This window comes from Archocentrus centrarchus, chromosome 6, assembly GCF_007364275.1.
Source record: "Archocentrus centrarchus isolate MPI-CPG fArcCen1 chromosome 6, fArcCen1, whole genome shotgun sequence".
Lineage (NCBI taxonomy): Eukaryota > Metazoa > Chordata > Actinopteri > Cichliformes > Cichlidae > Archocentrus > Archocentrus centrarchus.
In genome coordinates, this window is record NC_044351.1 from 27,204,175 (window position 1) to 27,224,877 (window position 20,703).

Here is a 20,703-nt window from a genome sequence, read left to right on the forward strand (position 1 = left end):
ATTAAGTTCACGACCCACACCCCAAAACATTTGTCATGAACAATTAAAAAAGATCGCCGTTAAAGATCTTTTACTAAAAAAAAGTTCAGCACTACAGAACTAGCAAGCTCTTGTTTATTTACCCCCATAAAGCATATTCATTCAACTTAGCTTCACTTCATATTTTTACCTTAATCATCCCCTCCTCACCTGCAGTCGCTCTGCACCCCCAATTTGAGAACCACTGCACTTACATACCAACATCTCAGACCAAAGCAAACAAGTGCAGATCCATTTACATGATCTATGTTTGTTTTTTTGCGCATGCGTGCAAACACACACACACACACACACACACACACACACACACACACACACACACACACACACACACACACACACACGGATTGCCATTTACATGAAAGGCTTGTTTAATTTTAAGGTAAGCTCACCCATTGCTGGTGCACTTCCTTAGTCCACTTCTCTATTCTCATTTCACTTTTTTTTAGTCACCAGTTTAGATGCACTTACAAAAAACATATCAAAACATAAAAACCACATACACACCAAACACATACACCAAATGTAACTTAAAAAAAAAAAAAAAATTCAATTAATCTACTTTATGTGCACTTGTTGCATTTCAGCACAAAGTCTGTACTATGCTGAGCTGTGACTGAACCTCGGGCCAGTCTTCCTTCACCCCTCAATAGTATTAGCCTTACAAAAATCAACATTGGTCACACTGATATTTCAGGGACAACAGACAAAATGTCAGAGAAGCATATCCCACAAGAATTCAGAGACAAAGTGTTTTCCTCACACTTAGCCAGTTCTAACCTCTGCCTGACCTTCTTTATACTTGAACATGGCATACAACTGTGTTTAAACTCACCTCTTACCACTCACTGCACACAGCAAATAAGGCTTGCCAAGCTAGGCTAACATGCGCTTCATTTATCACAACTGCTACACAGGTGCTAGACTAATATTTACACACTGATATCAACATCTTGTGGAAAGGATACGAGTAAGGTAACAGTATCAGGCCAGTCAATGGCACGTAGTCCAGTGTCATACATTAACCTTAAACTAAGAGAAGGACAGATTAAAAAACAACAACAGAAGAGTGTGACCCACAGTTACCTTGTTGAGGTGAAAGCACTTGACTTGCTGTCACATGGGGCCTGTTTGTTTTTAGTAATCATTACACCCACTAGGAAGGCAGGGGAGTGGGGAGTGGAACACATAGACTTGTTCTAACCTGTATATTATTAATACGCTTCACTGATCTAACAACCATAAATCTCACCTACCAAAAGTCTCAATGTGTTCACACAAGTAGAGTAACAGGAACCTTGTGACCCGCTGTGAACAATACAGCATGTGAATTTTATCACACTTATGATACAGTTTGTTTTCTTCTGATACCCAAGAACTGTGTTTTTAAAAACAATCAATTAGATCATGTTTCCACCAGCACTGACTGCTGTGGATAGCAGGTTGGTAGCACATTCTCCATCAGCATTTTCATATCATGGCTGTTACGGTGAACAGGTCCCTAGCAGACTGAGCCAGCAGTGAATAAACATGAAAAGCTCTGGTTTACTGTTGAGATGTACCAGTCAACTGACCATTGACCAGAATTGTCCAATTTTCTGCATTCTCGGCCACGACTAGTGACCGGCCAGGCAGTCAGCCTCGCATATGTCCGATTATAAACCAGTCCATTTCATGTATGCGTAACACGTGTACAGTGGCACAGGCAAAATAGTCACACACACATGCACAGCCACATGTTAACATGTTGTCAGTAACCTCAAAGTCAGTGAACACAAAGTTTGCTGAAGTAAACACTTAAAGTCACCCTCACCCAGCTGAATATTTTAAAGAAGCTAAAAAAAAGTGGCTAAAGGTATCCAGAACTAAGCCACCCACAAGTTAGAAGCCACAGGTCAGGTAAAGGTAGGTGAACTTGTGCTTTATTTTCAGTTATTTAAGTGAGAGAAGATCCTGCAACTTACTGCAGTTTGAGGGAAACTGTAAAGCTTAATTATTTCTTTTATTATGAAAATAATATTCTGCAATGAAGAAAGTTAGTAATAGTTCTTAGAAGGAAAACTGGAATTGGCATAAATCAATATTGGCAGGTCACACTTAGGAAAAAAAAAAAAATCGGAAATCAGAAATGGCCAAGGAAATTGTAATCACCGCATCTCTAGTTTACTGTAGATTAAACAAATAAAAGAATATGGCCCTGCGATAGACTGGTGATGTGTCCAGGATGTAAAGCTGGGATAGACTCCAGCATCCCGTGAACCAGAACAAGATAAGTACTTAAATAACTGTATGCATGGATGAATGTAAATAATTCTCAACTTTCCTACATCCAGTAGAATCCATCACACCCACGTCCTGGATAGCTACAGGATATCCCAGCTACAGGTAAACCCAGCGCAGGTAAACCCAGCGCAGGTAAACCCAGTGCAGGTCACCAGTTAAACTCAAGTCCGAATCATACAGATAAATCTTTGTTTCACATGTATCGGCAACTTAGAGTGGCCAGTCAACAACATCAACAGTGAGCAGCATATTATTGGAGAATAAAAAATGTACCTGGAATTGATAAGATGAATTAGCCAGTCTAAAACATAGAAATAAACAACAGTGGTTCAATCCACTGATGAAGAACACTGTAGAATGGTGTTCTTTTAGTTGTGTTCAGATTAAAAATAAGGCTTCTATTGTGGTCAATCCAACTTCCGTAATCTTAAATTACACACCATCACCTCTGTCAGCAACACTGCCACGAAGTGAAAGAGTTTAAATTTCCTGATTTAACTCAGTATGGAGTGTCATCACCTGTCTCCAGAGAAGTAACCACTACCTGAATACTGGGACAACACTGGGAGAAATTACACTGTGCTGCTGCAATGCAAAAATTCCCCTCTAACATAAAGATAGCCAAGCACATATGGCCTTGATGTAAGAACTCTGCTGTAGGTCTCTACATGAAAGCACATTTGCTCTGCTTGTGTGTGAGGGCCTCAAAATACAGAGAGCCAACATCAAACCAGCTGTTCTTAATATGATGGCACAGATTAAGTCCAGACAATCCCTCATCCTTCCATTGCTCCATCCATCCTCGCTTCACTGCCCCCAGTCATGTTAACCCTCAGTCTCCTGTAACAACACGACTAATGGATGACCACATGACCTAGATATACACCAATAGGGTGTTGCCATGTACAGCATGTGCATCAATAATGCACACTGCAGTATACTGTAGCACACAGGCTGCTTGTTTAAAAAAGAATTTGAGTAAACTGTGAAGTATTTATTCTGCCACTTGCTAATGTGCAGAGCATTACAACCACTGGCTTTTATAGTTTTATAGAATAGTTTACTATTATTTTAAAAGAAGGTCATCATTTCTCATCCACTGCCAAACCCTGTGAAAAAAAAAACACTGCTTAAAAACCCAGATAAAAGCAGATAATCTTGGTGATGAGAGGTATAAGGTCATATTTTATATTTTTAACAAAAGTGAGATGAAAAAGTACAAAAACCACCTTAAATGTTGTAAAGCTTAAATTTAAAAATGTTCTATAATTTCCACCCTTAACTACAAGCTGACCCAGATATTTTAGCATCAATCAAGTATGGTTAAAAAATATGGTCATTGGTCAAAAGCTTCATCAGCATGTATTAGAACTGCTTCCTGAATATTAAACGTAAGGTCGCCTTAGAAACAGTTGCTGAAGACTATACATTGTCTTTTTAAACAAAGCAAAAGAAATGACAAATCAACAACTGTTACTATTGTGTTTAAGAGGACATGTGAAAGGTAGAAGTACTGCAGGTCTTCTGTCACTTTAGGAAGAAAAAAAAAGCAGACACAGTCTAATTTTGTAACACACTGTGGGAGGATGTGTGGTTTGCCTGTTCTATTCTGAGTGGTGTGGGGGTGCAGGCATATTTTAAGGAACTCAAATGAAGAAAATGCCTCCCAGCCAGATTTCCCATTTGATCTCACCTTAAATAGGAAAGTTTGGTCTGTAAAGACTGCAGTGGTCCCTACCCTGTTTTACTGCCCCTCCCTGTAAGGTCAACAGTTGCACCTTATGGAAGGATTTTATCAAACATTTTATGAGTTATTTCCTCAGCTTGAGTGGAGAAGGGCTAAGGATTTGTCAGTTACTGAAAGAGTTTTAACTGTTCCCTGTGCTTCAGGTTAGATTGGCAGAAATTCAAACCTCCCATGCTAAACACGGTCAGAACAGAGGCTTCTGTCAGGAAGGATAGCCTGTAAATGAGCCCAGGAGTCCCTACAAAGGGGACGGGAGCAGATCTCAGTCTTAGGAAAGATTAACCCAATATTTATGTGTTAACTGAACCAGCTTTATGGCTGAATCAAAACACAACCACAGATCCAAAACATATTCTGTGTCAAAAAGGAGATCTTCAAGTATCCCCCCCCCCCTCCGTTCCTCTCTGAATCTAGTCTGTGCGTGCCTCTTTGTGTAAATTTCTAAAACATATCTTTTAGCCATTCCTACAGTCATGGCCAAAAGTTTTGACACAATTATTGGTTTTCATAAAGTTTGCTGCTTCAGTGTTCTTTGATATTTTTGTCAGATGTTTTCTATGATATACTGAAGTATAATTAAACATTTCAAGTTTTAAAGGCTTTCATTGATATTTACATTTTTGTAATGTCGGTCCTTCTTTTTCAGGACCTCTGCAATTTGCCTTGGCATGCTGTCAATCAACTTCTGGGCCAAATCCTGACTGATGGCAGCCCATTCTTGTATAATGAAGCTTGGACTTTGTCAGAAGTTCCCATTGAAATTAAGATCTGGCCATAGACCCAAAATTTTGATCTTTTGTTCCTCAAGCCAATTATTTATTACTTTGACTTATGGCACGGTGCTCCGTCATGCTGAAAAGGGCATTGTTCTTCACAGAATTGTTCTTGGATGGTTAGGAGAAGTTGATCTCAGATGATGGATGTTTTGGTGCCATTCTTTATTCATGGCCATTTTCTTAGTCAAAACTGTGAGTGAACCCACTTCCTTGGATGAGAAGCAAACCCACACATGATGGTAGGACTCACTTTTTCTTCTACAGACAATCATTTTTTCGGATGCCCCAAACAATCAAAAAGGGGCTTCATCAGAGAAAATTACTTTGTCCTAGTCTTCAATAGTCCAATCCCTGTACTTTTTACAGAATATCAGTGTGTCCTTGATGTTCTTCATTGATAAAATGGAAGCAGCAAACTTTGTAAAAAATAAAGAAAAAAAAATACTTGTGTCATTCTCAAAACGTTTGGACACGACTGTATAAATTATAACACTCAACAGAATGTCTAACTTTGCAACACCATTACACAGCATAAAATTTGACTAAAAACTGCAAATTGCAAAACTTGTATTCCTACAAGATGTTCTATCAACCTCAACACACATTTTTGTTTCAATTATCTGTATCATTTTTATACTGTGACAACAAGCATGCACCTTGGTGTATTTCTACCTTTCCTGAATTGACACACAGCACTAAAAAAAAAAAGTAAAACTCAATCAGCCCACCAGTCAATTTCTAAATTTAAATTTTCACAGTATTATTCTGTAGAAAGACTGTAACCTCTACCACCCCCCAGTCTTCTTATTATTTATTGTGTATACTTGTGTGGGTGGATGTGTGTTTTTAGCATGATCTATTTAAAAAAAAAAAAAAAGTATCTAGAGGACACTCCTGGAATAACCAGCAGTTATTTCTCCAGACTCCAGACTGACATTATGAATTACACAATTTTTTTGTTTTTACATTTGTTTTCATAGAATAAGTCTGAATAAGAAAGCAGGCCACAAAACAACACAAGCCAGTTGGCTGTGTATATGGTTGGATCCAGGCCAAGTGTTCCTCTGTGTGAGAACCAGCCTTAGGTCAGCCTAGCCAGATGGATGATGGAGAAAAAAATGTGGACATTAACAAACATGCAAAGATACATGGATATGCACATGTAAACAGAGGGCTAGCTTACTATTAACTCTGACATGCTGTAGCCTTAACATTGACTTGTTCTGACACATCCTCCTTTGCTTTCTGTTTTGTGTTTCTCCTCTTGGAACATCAAAGATGCATGTACAATGCTGCTTTCACATCATTAAGAATCCTGTTGGTGACTGTGAAATTAATCTGACATATTCAGGGTTCTAGCCAGAAAAAAATTTCAGCCCGGTGCATGAGTGTTGGGGGGTGGGGCCAAATTAGCATTAGCCTGCTAATGCTGAATGCTAAATCCCGTACCAGCTTGCTAATTCAGTGACAATGAACAATTGGATAATAATATGCATCTCTGATAATGGTTGGTCTTATGGGTCATTGAAAGAACCTGAATTTGATTGGACCATGTGACTTGATGACAATAGGGAGTGCGGGTCCCTCTAGTCTATTACGATGCTCTGAAAATAAGATGCACATTTACCTGCAGCTATTGTTAATAAACATTACTTAAGCAACACGACAGTGTGTTATCCTTGTGAATCTATGAAGACAAGAAACAAGACAAGCTCCTAGGATGTTCCATTTAATAGGAAGCCCAAAATTGTCCTTTGAGCTCCCTTTTTCCTCTACTTCCCCCTTGGTTTCACGCTGGTCGCTATTTTGCCCTGCAAAATCAAGCATGAACAGGACCATCGTGAGATCACGCGTGCACATTGTAAACAAAACTGGCTGTGCCTGGTGGTAGGTTGCAAATTGCAGTGAAATAATACTATAGTGCAGCAATCTAGCCAGAGAAAAAAAAAATCAGTCTTAATAGGGTGCGTGCACAGAGTGTGCGGGGTGCGCGCATGGAGATCAACCACTGGCTAGAACCCTGATATTAATTGCTCTGACAGTATGTGAAAATTAGCATCTGCAGATTGACGCCTAAATAAGGCACATATACCAGCACGTACTCAGACACAAACACATTAACAAAGCAAACATGAGTGAGGTCAACTAGGAAAAAAGCCGTGTGCAAAGATGAAAGCTACACTTAATATATTTATTGATATTCTGTTAGAATGTCACTATGTACTTAGGAAAAAAAAAAAAAGTATGCAGCCATTATAGAAGTATTGTAAAACTTAAAAAGACAACACCACATGTTTTTTCCCTAAGTTTTACCTCCTTATCCTTATTGGAGAAAAAATCAAACTCTCTAAAATGAAAATAAAAATATTATAAAAATATTATAATCTAGTATAATCAATATGATCAAGAGATATACAGAAAATAAACAATGTGTAAAATATACAAAAAATAGAATGTATAAAAATATATACATACATACCTACATTGGTGCATCTGTACATTGTAAGAAAGTAAATGCGTGTATACATATAATAATGAAGATGATGAATATTGCACTTGGTGAATGAATATTGCACTAGTGAATGAATACTGGATATTACACAATATAGGAATGTTAGATATTGTTCAGTATGAATAATATAATATTGCACAGAGATGTGGGTGTTGCACAGTTACAGTGGGTGAGTGTGTGAGTTCAGGTCACACACAGGTTTACATACGACAAAAGAGTTTAGCTTTTGTCGTATGTAAACACTGAACTGTCACACATCAGAGTGCCTGTAAGACTAGCTCACTTATTTTCAGTTCTCCTTATATGACTATTAACAATAAAAAAAAAAGTTGAATTAAAAAGTATGAATACATGACTTAAATGCCCAACATGGTAATGCATTGGTAATCCACAGATGCTACGTGTATTACCCACATCTACATGTCATAGCTGTGTGTTGTCACCATGGGGCAGTGTTTATGGAACAGGTAATATGTGCTTCTCATTTATGTTTGTGCTGTTGTTGCTGCTTTAGCTTGGATTGTGCTGCAGAAAACATCCTTGTAAGTCATAATAGAGGAAGAACTTTTTATTGAGTCAGTTAAAACTGTGCTTCCCACTCTTTCCACTTAAGTTCCCAAAATCCCTCTCAGCGTAGCCTTCAAAGTTTGACCATTAATCCGGCATATCTAACAAAGGTGGACTACTAACGTGAGACCTGGTGGCTGATGTTTTAACTCACTGAAAAGACTTGAGTTGGGGAGATACTTTACTGTACTTTCTGACTGTCTAATTTCTTTTCTACCAAGGTGCCTTTCAGGAGGACACATAATGCCAAACTGTGCCAGAAAAGAAGAGGGGTCAACATCAAGCTACTTTATATATCTACAAGGCCAACACCAATTTTCACTGTCCTGTTACCCTAAGACTTGCAATGCCTAAGTATTTTGGTTTTCCCCCCTTCCCAATAAAGCAATAAAGCTGATGTCTTCAGCTACAAAAAAACTTCACTACACTTAAATACTGTGTGTGCTAAAACAAGTAGAAATGCAATGGGTGCTTTTTGAATCATTTTATAACAAGAGACCTGTTGGCTCATAGAGCTCCACTGCCAAATGTTTTACAATATGTGATATATAAACTGAAACTAATTTGGCTGTAGAACAACCGTCATTGAGTGGATCCTTTTTTAATGTTTACAAAGTTTGAAAATTTATAAAAAATAAAAAATGAGAAATTCAAATGCAGCATTTGGTCTAGATTTAGCCAATCAATACTTTACAAGTTTCAAAAGTTTCAGCCAATAAATAAGGGAGAAGTAATCACAGAAGTTAAACACAAATGTAGTGTTTATCTTAAAAATTTCAAAAATCCTTAAATAAAAACCTGAAAAAAAAATGTGTTTGAAGTATTTTTTTTAGGTTTACACACTGTATACTCATACCAAGTTTCAAAAGAGTCAGCCTAAGAATAAGGGAGGACTAGGGTTTAAAGGTAAACATTAATGTACAGTATTTTTGGAAAATTTCAAAAAAATTGTTTTTTTTAAAAAGTCAAAAATTTTAAATCTGCCTCCCTGTTTTGTAGAGCCTTACCCAAAGAGTATTTGTGTAAAGTTTCAGAAGATTTCAAGTATAAATGGCTGAGGAGTAGCGAATTTAGCAAAACCTTGATGGATGCCAGGTGCCAGACGTCTTCAAAACAAGCCCAGTGTTGAACTATGTAGTTCAGCTGAGAATTAATTTATTGTCAGTGGCACTCCAATCATATCTGTCCTTACCTTCTGTTCCATTCCAAATCCCTGCATTTCTATTCAAATAAATAAATAAATAAAGGCATGAAAAAGCAGTGAGTGTGAGACAATTTTCTTATCCCTTTGCATCTTGAATTAAATATTACTGCAACACAAATTAGATACAGTCTTTCTCTCTACTTCAATTTGCTTGCAGTGAATTAAATGCCTCTTATAACAGTCTTTTTATAGCACCAAAACACTCTGTGGAAGAAAAGGTAATAAGTTGTAAGACAGTTCACAAATAGAATTCTGAAAGAAAGAAAATGCAGAAAACAGGCCATATTTGCTGATATGTTAATAGTAATGCTCTTACCTTGTACACAAAAAAATGTGGACACACTAAAAAATATGTGGACACACTAACTTACCTTTGAATTCATTTAATGTGTACACTGGTCAATTTTGCTGTTATCACTGCATGTATGTCAATCAGACATATATAAATATGCAAATGGAAAGATATTTAGCTCAGGCTGTATCATGGAGAAAGTGGTGAAGCTTAGTAGCATCAGTATTTTGTGTTCTTTACATTTAATTCTTTATATGATATTTATAACAACAACAGAGCTATCTGCATGCACCATTTGTTTACGAGGCCCAGTGAGTCTATGTGATAAATCAAAACAAGTTATGGGCTTGGCCATGTGTGGTCCTCAGGGGAAAGTGTCTCTCTCTCTCTCTCTGCTAGAGAGACAGGAGGTGTGAGGGGCTGGGAAGAAGATGCCAACAAAAAAGGACGCTGCATGGCTTGAAATGTCAAAAGATAACAGATGACAACGTGTCAAATAAATGATGGAAAAACAAAGAACAACCCAGACAGCAGAAGAGAGAAGGAGGTGATTGCAGATTTCTTGTTATAATACCCCAAATACCAAATTATGTCTCATGTTTTCTGGAATGAAATACTGATAATCCTTTTTTTTTTTTTTTTTTTTGCATTTTTGGCCACAGCAGCTTTTTATCGACAGTGGAGAGAGATAGGAAATGGGGGAAAGATACAGGGGAAGACACGCGGGCAAATTGGCGACGGGCCGGGACTCGAACCCGCGCCACCCGCACCGCAATGCGGCACATGTATGTGGTTGCCGGCTTCACCACTAATCCACCCAGGCGCCCTGATAATCCATTTTTACTGGAATGTCTGTGTATCAGCCTGATAAAACTCTCCTGCTTCTTCTGATTTCTTTTCACATTGGTATGTTTCCATAGCCAAAATATGAATTGGATTTAGACAGTCAGTACACTAACTATAATACACGTTAAAGCTACAGGACTTCATCAGTGAATAAACAGGAGAAAATGCAAATGTTCCAGGGAAAATAAGCAGAGGACTAACGCTCCTGGGAAGTTTTGAAGAGAGTCAGCGCCTGAGCTGTCACACACTTTACACAAGTAATTTCAAAACGCTTAAACCTTCTGAATATTGCTGGCTATATAAATTTAGCACAAAAAGTAAGGAAATTTGTGTTTGGTCATTTAGTTCTTTGTTGTAACAATGCTTCTTGGCAATAACTCTTATACCATTGGAAAGCCTGTTTATTTCCCTTGAATGGTGCCACATTTATAAGGAAAATGCATTTGTAGGTTGAGCAGCAGAGTTGAGCATGTGGGTTGTGCTCAAGAAAAACTTGCCAAATCTTCTCTGCCAATGCCAAACAGCTTAGTCTGCTACTGACTTACTGAAACAGGGATTTGTTGAAACATGTGCAAACATATGCTATATTGCCAAAAGTATTTACTGAAGTGGTAAGGCACGTAAAATGACAGAGCGGGGTCAGTGAGGCAGACAGTGTACAGAGGTCGCCAACTTTCTGCAGCGGAAATTGTTACAGACCTCCAAACTGCATGTGGCTGTCAATTTAGCTCAAAAACAGTGTGCAGAGGGCGCCTGGGTGGCTTAGTGAAGCCGGCGACCACACACATATGCCGCGTTGCGGTGCAGGCAGCGCGGGTTCGCGGCCTGGCCCATCGCCAATTTGGCTGCGTGTCTTCCCCTGTATCTTTCCCCCATTTCCTGTCTCTCTCCACTATGATAAAAAGCCGCTGTGGCCAAAAATGCAAAAATGCAAAAATGCAAAAAAAAAAAAAAAAAAAAAAAAAAAAACTGTGTAGAGAGCTTCGTACAAAGGTTTTCCCCTGGCTGAGCAGCTGCATCCAAGCCTTACATCACCAAGCGCAATGCAAAGTTTCGGATGTCATGGTGTAAAGCAAGCCGCCACTAGACTCTAGAGCAGTGGAGACATGTTCTCTGGAGTGACAAATCACACTTCTCTGTCTGGCAATCTGATGAACCAGTCTGGGTTTGGTGGTTGCCAAGAGAATGATACTTGTCTGACTGTAGTGTGCCAAGTGTAAAGTTTGGTGTGGGGTTGTTTTTAATGCGTCAGCATACCAAGACTTTGGACATTTGTCATGCTCCCTGACAGATGTCAACCTGACAGAACACTTTTGAGAATACTTTGGCAATATAGTGTAAATGGAAATACAGAATTTGTAAAATTCTAACAGACTTTAAAGTCAGTATTTGGCATGACCACCTTTATTCTTCAACAGAGCCTGAACTCTCTTAGGTGAGCCTTGTAATTTCATTAAAAAGTCTCTTTAGGAATAGCTCTCCAGGCTTCTTTGGATACTGGCTGCCTTTTGTTCCGTTTTCTATTAAGATGATCCCACACTTGTTCAATAATATTGAGGCCCAGGATCTGGGGAGGCCAATCCATGAGTGACAGTGTTTCTTTGTGTGATTTTTTTTTCTATCCAAGTATGCATTTAATGCACTGGCAGTGTGTTTCCACAAAACTATGGCTTCCTGGAAGCAAAATATAAAGAAATGATGGCTCAAGACTTTTGCATGGTAGTGTACAAATGAAACAAGAAACCTCTCTTGACAGCTATTGCTATTTCAGGTATTGCGTAATTCTCTTTGACTACTTTAGGCAAAATAGTTCCTATATACTTCCCCTACCATTAAGCTAAGAGGCATTTATGCAAAAGAAATACAGGATTAAACAAAATACCATTTTTAGAAGCCAGGCATCTCTTATTAGCCTCCAACAGTATGAATGCAGAACAAGAACATAGTTTAAATTAATCAACACTGAAGTAGTTGGAATCATCTCCATAAAACTGAGATACCAAATTATATCCATGACCTGCTACCCTCATCCTATCAGCATGGAGCTCCTCCAAATCTTCTTTCCAACAGTGAGGAACAGTTAAAGAGAAAAACAAGCTGACTTCAAAGCTGCAAGACTCTCAAAAAAAAGTTTGCTGTCCAATTTGTTTTGGACTACTGGGTGATCTCATATGCATGCTGAAGGGACAGCACCACAGCAAGACTCGTGGTTTGTAAAGCATTTAATGAGAAGTAACTGGGTCAACCTGCTACAAGTTCTTCCCTTTGTCCGAGCAGTCACTTGATAGTCCTGTCACATGAGGAGCTAAATCAACATAGCGTAATGAGGTTTTTCCTATCTGTGCTGTCACTGCGTTCTGCACTCCTGTGTGGATAAAATCTGTTCATCCTATCCTGCATTTAACTGCGTTATACCGGGAAAACAAAAACAAAACATTGCGGTTCAGAAGCCATAAATAAAAATGCTGTTTGCTTTATGAAAACTCATTGGTCAAGTTTTTCATGGCTATACATGGAGGTAAAATGGGATCCAACTACCCAGCACTTGGAGAATCTAAGTGCTGGAGTAAATCCAAAGAGTTTTTCCTAAAGAAAGAGGGAGTGCTAGGCAAGAAAAAACAAAAACAACGCAGGCGTCTTGTTGGCACAAATGATAGTAAAAAAAAACAAAACTGTGCACATAACTGTAGAAGAACTGCATCATGCAACAGTCAGGAGAATTGTACTTTGAAACATTACTGAGAAAAAAAAAATGAACAGATGAACCACTTCTCACAGACTGTCCATCCACTTTGTTTTCTTGTCTGCCACTTGCCCTCTTTCTGTCTCTCCATCAATCCCACAATAATGAACACTTATAGATACTGACAGGAACTCTCAGTCTATTCACTGACACAGCCAAAGCACTAATCATATCCTCAAGGCTTTGCTGTATATACAAAGGACTAATATTTTGTAGCAGTACTTCACCGAAATAAACTACTTTGCATAACTTTTTACTTAAATAAATTATTTTACACATTTCCCTTTGTTTTTCCCCTCTCCAACCACAAGAAACAGAGTAAATGTATATAAAATTCACTCAGTGTTGGTCTCATTAAGTTAAGTCTTGTTGTGTTTATTAAACAAAACTGCTAGGTACTGTCTTCTCTGAATGGTGCTCTACAATAGTCAATGCACATGCTATTACTACCTCTCCTTAAATTTATTCTGACAACCAATTTGGATTTTATTTGTTCTTTAATTATTGCAAGGTCAGCTGGAGATTGTTCTAACTATTCTTTAATGAAATGGCTCTAGGCAAACATTGTGTAACAACAATGAAGCCTACTCAAAGTTAAATTAAGTTTTATTGATCCCTACAGAGAAATTTATTCCATGCATTTAACCCATCCTAAGACCTGGGCTGAGTTTGACACCTGAGGACCGAGTGCTTTGGCGAAGAGCTCTTTGGTTAATTTAACCTTGCTGAAAAAACAAACCTCCTGGAGAAGTTTAAACATAACATGCCAAATCCACATAGAAAGGCTCTGTAATGTCTGACATTCGATCCCAGGAGCTACAAATGCTAATGTAGAATCAACACTAAATCAACCACGTTATGCTATGCTAAATCCAGTCATTTGTCTCTCAAATAGGAGGTATTTGAGCCTTAGGATAGACTTAATATTAAAGAAGTGTAGTCCGTTAACAATTTCCATATTTCTATTTATCATGTTTTTCTCTACAGAAGAAAACACATTAAGTGTTATGGTCCTTTATTGTTTGGTTGGAATTTTAACCTGTTAGATTTTTGGGGTGAAATAAAAGAGAAGTCAGCCAGATGTGTGAGACAGACATAAATGTGCCACTTGGTATTTCAGCGCCTCCCCACAACACATTTTTCATTCAAGCACAATTAACTTCAGGGTTGAGTTGACAGAGATATTGGATACAGAATATTAGAACTGTCTGCCTTCTTCCCCACTTGCGTGAACCAAAATGTGATCACAGCCCTTCCTTCAAACTGCTGTGTGTGGGTTGACTGAAATAAACACAGCCAAGGTGTTTTACAGTTAAGTGGCAGAGTGAAAATGTTGAGAAAATCTGCAGTCAGGTTGTACCACTTTGCCTGAAAAATCTTGTGGTTTTTTCCTTGTACGTTTTGCGTCATTGTTATCCGAAGCATACTGTGATGCATCAACCTAACAGTTTCACTGAATCTGGTGTTAAAATGACAATAAAATTGTTTTAGGATAATTTACCATTCATCAAAAGTAGTTATCACAGAAAAGTAGAAAATCCTAATTGTCTTAAATCACAGTTTAAAAGCAGCTGGATGTGAGCTAATGCTGAATGGTTAATAGATTTCAAATCCAAATTGTGACTGGACACAATGCAGGCAATTAGCAAATTGCAACAGAAGCAAATACGGATTTCTTTTTTTTTTACTTTAATTAATTAACTTGGCATCTTTGTAGCTACTGTGAGATCTCCATGTTTAATTACTTTGTGTTCTATGCAAATCAAAATAAGTTATTAAATACATATTATGTCCTGGCCTACAGGAAATGTGAGCACATGAAAGTAATTAATATCTCATCCTTGTTTTAGCCCTTAATATATTAATATTCAACAACTACAGTACTATGATAAAGTCTTGACACACCTAAACATTTCTTTATATTTTGCTGAAAAATGGCAAATAGGTGCATTTATTGAAACACTTAAAGTATAAGACAAAAACAGGTTCTCCAATTATAACAAGTCAATATTTGGGACATTCCCAACATCTTTGGATGTTGGCTACCTTTTATTCCATTCTCTATCAAGACGATCCTACACTGTAGTGCTGTGGAATATCATACTGACTGTGATAATACCGACATGAAAGCCTCATATCACAGTATCAATGATATAGCAACAAGATGCATTTACTTCTCTAGCATTATAATACGAGACAACCCCAAGCAAATCTGACAGTGAGATCCAGGTATCAGCCTCTGATGAGAATTTACTAAAAAGCGCGCTACTTCAATAACTTCCAACAAAGTGCAGTACTTTGAAAAATATGCAAGAAAACTGTTCCTACTAAAGGTGGAAACAACAATCAATCGAAAACACATGGTTGAATGCAACCAAGCTATGATGGTATGCGAGGAGGAGATCTAACAGCTGGTCATGTGTGGTCCAAATGTTAAAAAAATGACCCAACTAGGCATTTAATACACCCAGAGCATTATTTCAACATTGTTGTGGTTGTGTTTTCATTATGGTTATCCATCCTCTTGGCTCCAGCCATTCCCCAAGTCTTCTGGCCACTTCCTCCTATTCCCTTTTATTAATAACAGATCAAAATTATCTAATTGCATCATGTACTAGTTACAGCTGCCAATGAGATGTTTTCCAGATGGTATTGCATGATAGCCCAAAATCTGACTTTTCTCCATTTATAATACCATCAATTTTGACAAGATGACCAACACCACTGGCTCAAATGCAGCCATGACAGAGCCTGTGTGTTCATGTGCGGGCTCATAGTATCAAATATGCAATTTAAAACTGGCTCTTTGCTAAATTGTGTTACATGTAGACACAACACTGGCTCATCCCTTGACACTGGTGACTATTTCATGCTTGAAATAGTGTTTAATAGCCTAAAAAAACAACAACAATAACAAAAAAGAATTCCTCTGAAAATAGGTACAAGGAGTGGAGTGAAGATGAGTAAGAAAAAAATTACATGAAGGTCTGGCTCCTTGGAAGCAAAATATAATGAAATGAAGAGTGGCTCAAGAGTTTTGCACAGTTCTGCACTACATTGGATGCTGAACTAAAGTTTCATTTAAAAAAAAATGCACATATTTTGCAAGTCAAATCAGAACCGCATTATGTGTGCAAGAATTTGCAGTTAAACATTTTCCCCTGACTGTTCAGTCATGGCGTAAGCTGCTAGGTACTGGATTTGTCTAGTTAATGTGTAATTTGCTGTTAAAGCTCATGTGCCCACATGCTCCAAGCACATGCCAGGGTAAACAACGCTGGCATGGCTGAATCTCAATACTTCCTTACTGAATTGAGTTGGCAAGTGCCTCTTTTTATAACTAGCACAGCACAGTCTGCTACCACCTTAGGGCTGCACAGAATCACTAAACAGTATTTCTAACCCAACACAATTTCAGCATACCGAAAGCAAAGTAAGATCACTGTGCCATCATTATCATCCCCGTAATATCAAAATGGAATCTTTCATAGTAACAAGGCTACATTCATTAAATAAATAAAAATACACAGTCACCATCTCTACCCCAATAGGCCAATGTGCAAAAGAGCTGAGTGAAATCTTAGTATAGTTTGTACAGCCAACATACAGATTGGTACTTTTTCCTTACAGGAGAGACAAAAATACAGCATATTATAGAAGGCTGAAAAAGGATACAGTAACTAGCAATTACACTTTTCCTGCCGCTGTATGAGAGAGCACCGTGGTCCACAGGCAAACTGCCTGTTTTAGGGCTTTGCCCATCTCTCTGAAGTATCAGTTTGAGGCCAACTGTCCTTGTGCAACCTAAAACACTTACTCCCTTCTAAGTCAAATGAATCAGACACACCCTGTAAGCACTTCTAACTGTTTCCTTTCTTCTAAAACCACATGGTGTACAAACTCTGGCACACAAATGTGCACACAAGCACAGAACAAACAGATTTTACAGCACTAGCCAACACTGTGATCAAATAGCTGTAGATGGAAAATATTTTACTTAAATGTCATAAAAACTGGCATTAACACAGAATCTACTTTATACCTTAAGAGACATGCCCTACTTCTGCTCAGAAAGTGAGTTATCCCTCCTGGCAACACTGGGTAAAAATGTACTTGCATTGGTGTCAAATATTGAAAGCAGGGTGATGGACTGAAAAAAATCAGTTCACAAATGATTTAAGTACACCTAAAGTACTCTAACACATTGTAAACTTGGACTGTAACATGCTAACAGCACATGCAAACTGTGATTAACTGAAGCTAAAACAGATGGCTATCCACTTTAGCTAAGTGTATTCATTATTAAGAAATTAAAGTAGGTGCTCACCTTACCTTTCACCTGAGCCACAGGAGACACTTCATCCAGAAGCCTTTGTTGAATCGTCTTGTCTCACCTGTAGAGATGCATAAGTCAGAAAAAGGTTTCACGTTAACTCACACAGTACAAACACTCAAGCCTGCCTCACCCCCAACGTCTCTCCTTCTCATGCTCCTGGTCACACCACTGTGCTAAGGCCCCACCCCACACTTCCCAGTCCTGAATCCAGTATGTCAGAACAAGCCTACACCTCCAGTAGACTTAAGGTAAAATTATGAATCAAATCCTCCCAAAAAGATCAGTAAAAAGATAAAAATTATCACACAGTCAATGCTATTTTGTTGGAAGCAAAGTGTGTTTACCAGAACATAAGAAAGTAATAATGCAACAGTCAATAACCCACATTATCATAGTTATGGAGCACTACTTCTCTTACACTAGATACATGCATTCCCTAGTAGGATGTGAATCCAAGAAGAATAGAGGCAAGATAGTAGGAATATGACTACATCAAATAGTTCACATAAGCAAACTTAATTTTATCTTAAATTTTGACTTTCACTCTAACAGGTTATATTTGAGATAAATTACATTTACAGCTTAAAATAGTGGTTTCACCACCCATTTGTTTTCCCTTGATAACAAATGAATTAGTACGCTTTAAACCATGTTACTAATCTAATAGAAGAGCAACAAGTGAAAAATAGGGTGCAGGAATGGTGATATCTGCAACTTTTAAAATCCTGCTGCTGAGCAAAGGAGGAAGCCATAGCACTTGAGTACGTCTAACCTAAATAAGAAGTGAAGTGAAAGAGAATCCCTGAGCTAACAGCACTTGAGGGCCAGAGACACAGAGGGGGGGGCAGTGCAGGAGAGACTGGGTCAAACACACAGCCAATAGAAAAAAAAACAGAAAAAATACAGAAGGAATGAGTGATTCAGAATTGCCCCAGAGAGTCTATTTCATTTTGTCTACTCCATATTTTTCCTACTTAAAAGACACGAGTCATAAAATGCACAACGTGTACAAACAGTGCAAACCACAATTGAAGTAAAACAGTGTGACCCAGAATGTGACGTGGTTTCAATGGAAGAACAACACCGGCATGACCCATTTCTAGCAGTTCCAATTTCCACACTCAGAGCAGATGTTTAGGTATCTGTTCTTGGGACCAATTCACAGTGCAATAAAGTTAACTGCATACCACATAAAAAAAAACAGTTACACCATGAGATTGCATTTAACTTATGACCAAAGGCCAAGGAAAAAGTGTAAAGAACTGACAGCTCATATGCAACACCATCTTATTGTAGAGAGAGCAACCAAACCAAACAGAAAAAACAAACAAAAGAAAAAACAAACAGTCCTGAATATTGTATGACTAGCAAATTGTATGTTTTATCCAAGCAAACATTTATATTAGAGCACTGTGGGTATGACAGCTTTCATAAAAGAGAGTCAAGGCTGGTTTATAGGCAATACTAGAAGGGTTACTTGTGAATAAGATTAGAAATTAACAGTTAAAAATGTAATGAGTGATATTTTAACCACAGTAAAGGAAAGTAACTTGTTGCTTTGTTTTAAATAAACTACATTAAACAAGAGCAAAATTTAGGCATTTTGATTTTGAAAGCATTTCACTTATTAAAGTAAGTGATATTCAGTTCAGTGATATTTGAGATCTGTTCCGATTTTAGAAGGGAATATTGTAAATTCCCCTGCTGAAAACTGGAAAGCGGTCCAATGACATGGCCGCCTGCCTTGACGTGGTTGGCTAGTTCCAGGCATGTCAGACTCGAGCTGCTTAGCAATACAAACTGATATAATTGGCTTATGAGGTGCAAAGATCATTGCAGAGCAAAAAAGATCCAAAGCAACAAAATTATTGTGCTTCAAGATTCTTTATGTGCATATTTTGTTTACTATTTTTTTTTGGATTAATTGTACTTTAATTACATTTTACATATATTTTGTAACTGACTTACATAACTCTGCTACATGTAACTAAATTTTAGTCTCAATCTTTCACAGTTCTTTTGACTTCAGGTCATCATTTTTCTGAAGGTTAAATAGATACCAATTGGTACTTGTGTAGGAGTTTTTATTACATAGAGAGCCTTCATAACGAAAGCCTCTTGTCAGCAGCCTGCTTCAACAACCCTCATCTCTGACCACTTAGGTAAATGTAAGGCTACAGCAGGATACATGTGATTCTGCTGTGAAGGCAGATAGATGACAACAGTCAAATGTAAAGTCAGTTTCTGTCTTTTAAGTGAAATTGTCATATTGTCAAAGTCCTTCACGCCCTGCTGCATCTGAGACTATGATCCAAGTGGGCACTAGGTAATGGAGGCTGATATTTACAAATGTTCTCTGGTATACAGGAACTGTTTGTCCAGTGCAGACAGATAACACAGACAACCAGAACATAACCATCTATCAACAGAAAAATCAGACTGCTGAGACACAGAGGCACAAAGTGAGCACTCACAGTCCGTGATGGCAGCAAATTAAACTCAATACAAAATTTTGATCTAGGTCTAAGGCCACTTAACATTAAGAGCACTCAAATCCCTTCAAGACCAATTACTGTCCATCACATGCTCTCCTACTTTGGGGTCCATTGTTTGTGCCATTTGGTATAAATCTGAGTCATCACAAACTGTAAAATCAGAGTTCAATCCAGCAAAACAGGACCAACAGTAAATACCTATCCGCCAAAGAATCAAATCTGATACTTTTTTATTAATGTTATTTGTTTTGCTTTCCTTTTCATTACATTTTCCTTTTGTGCAACACAAATTTTCATTATCTTTTTGCTCTCCATCACACTGTTTTTGAATATTTAGCCAATAGACACAACAAAGTGACACTGCCATCGGTAAATATCATCTTATCTGTTGATATCAGTCAACAAGGCCAATAATGGTCAATGGTGATGTTGGGGGAGATATATTAGTACATCTAGAATAATAAGAATGTTTATCTGGCTACAAACTAAGCAGAGTTTATGGCTGTGTCAACCCTGTGCAGCTCAAAGGGCTAGTTTGCCATCTTTTCAACAGGCTCTTATGAAACTGTGTGGGAGTTTCCCCTTCTGAGCAACTGATTCATCCCTCTGTGTTGTCTCTCCTCACAAACCACTAGTCCATTCTATTTTCAATTCAATTTTATTTATATAGTGCCAAATCACAACAGTCACCTCAATGCACTTTATATTATAAGAAAAAGACCCTACAATAATTACAGAGAAAACCCAACAATCACAATGACCCCCTATGAGTAAGTACTTGGTGACAGAGAGAAGGAAAATTCCCTTTTAACAGGAAAAAACCTCCAGCAGAACCAAGGGGAGTGAGACAGGACAAAAGACAT

The 20,703-nt window shown here is 37.9% G+C and overlaps 1 protein-coding gene across 4 annotated transcripts in view; it reads right to left on the reverse strand.

The window, feature by feature from the left end:
• osbpl5 (oxysterol binding protein-like 5) overlaps positions 1-20,703 on the reverse strand; it is a 50,808-nt gene that overhangs the window by 22,106 nt on the left and 7,999 nt on the right. For 2 of the 4 annotated variants that reach the window (XM_030731452.1, XM_030731449.1), the window contains exon 2: positions 17,342-17,403. The gene's annotated coding sequence lies outside the window, so the exon portion shown is untranslated. Of the gene's footprint in view, positions 1-17,336; positions 17,404-20,703 lie in introns of all 4 variants that reach the window. The other 2 variants (XM_030731453.1, XM_030731450.1) reach the window with 1 other exon arrangement.